This window comes from Bison bison, unplaced genomic scaffold (assembly GCF_000754665.1).
Source record: "Bison bison bison isolate TAMUID 2011002044 unplaced genomic scaffold, Bison_UMD1.0 scf7180017864367, whole genome shotgun sequence".
In the NCBI taxonomy this organism is placed as follows: domain Eukaryota; kingdom Metazoa; phylum Chordata; class Mammalia; order Artiodactyla; family Bovidae; genus Bison; species Bison bison.
In genome coordinates, this window is record NW_011494939.1 from 50167 (window position 1) to 51737 (window position 1571).

Below are 1571 nucleotides of genomic sequence, written 5' to 3' on the forward strand. Positions count from 1 at the left end.
GTAAGTGATCTGGAAGATATAATTCTAGAGATAACTCAAACAAAGCAGAATAAAGAAAAATGAATAAAAAGAAATGAGGAGTAACAACATTTGAATCATAGTAGTCCCAGAAGAAGAAGACAATACAAAAAGCATGAAAAAATATTTGAGGCCATTATAGTAGAAACTTACCTAAAACGGGAAAGGAATTAGTCACCCAAGTCCAAGGAGTCCAGAGAGTCCCATAAAGGATAAACTGAAGAAGAAACGCACCAAGACACATCTTAATCAAACCAACAAAAATCAAACACAAAGAACAAATATTAAAAGCAGAAATGGAAAAGCAACAAATAATATACAAGGGAATCCCTATAAGAGTAACATGTGATCATTTAACAGAACCTCTCCAGGCAAGTAGGAAGTAGCATGATATACTTAAAGTGACGAAAGGAAAAAACCTACAACCAAGATTACTCTACCAGCAAGGATTTCATTCATTCAAAGGAGAAATCAAAAGCTATACAAACAAGCAAAAATTAAGAGAATTCAGCACTGCCACCACCACTGTAAAGTTGTAATTAAGCTTTACTATAAATACTAAAGGAACTTCTCTACATAGGAAACACAAGAGAAAGAAAAGCCCTGCAAAAACAAACCCAAAACAATAAATGGTAATGTAAATGGACTAATTGCTCTAATCAAAAGACAAAGATTGGCAGAATGGATATGAAAGTAAAGAACCTTACATATGCTCTCTGCAAGAGACCCAACTTAGATGTAGAGATACAGACAGACTGAAAGTAAGGGGCTGGAAGACACATATTTCATGCAAACATAAATCAAAAGTAAGTGGGAGTATACTCATATCAGATAAAATAGACCTTAAAGTAAAGACCATTACAAGAGACAAGGAAGAACATTACATAAAGATCAAGGGATCAATCCACAAAGATATAACAATTGTAAATATTTATGCATCAAACACAGGAGCACCTCAATACATAAGGCAAATGCTAACAACTATTAAAGGAGAAATCCACAGTAATACACTAACAGTGGGAGATTTAATACCCAATTCAAACCAATGGACAGATCATCAAGACAGAAAATTAAAAAGGAAACATAAACTGTAAATGATACATGGATCATTTGGAGCTGATTGATATTTACAGGGCATTTCATTCAAAAACAGTAGATTTCACATTTTTCTCGTGTACATAGAATTTTCTTCAGGATAGATTAGAACTTGGGTCAGAATTTTAAAAGCTGAAATCATTTCAAGCATTGTTTCTGACCATAACACTATAAGATTAGATATCAACTACGGGGTGGGGGGGACTATAAAAACTACAAAGACATGGAGGCTGAACAATACACTTCTGAATAACCAACAGATCACTGAAGAAATCAAAAACGGAATCAAAATATACCTAGAGACAATGACAATGAAAATATGACAAATCTAAACCTATGGGATGTGGGGAGGGGAGGGGAAACAGTGCTCAGAGGGAAATTTATAGCAATACAAATCTACTTCAAGAGAAAGGAAAAGCATCGAATAAATAATTTCACATTACACCTAAAGCAACTAA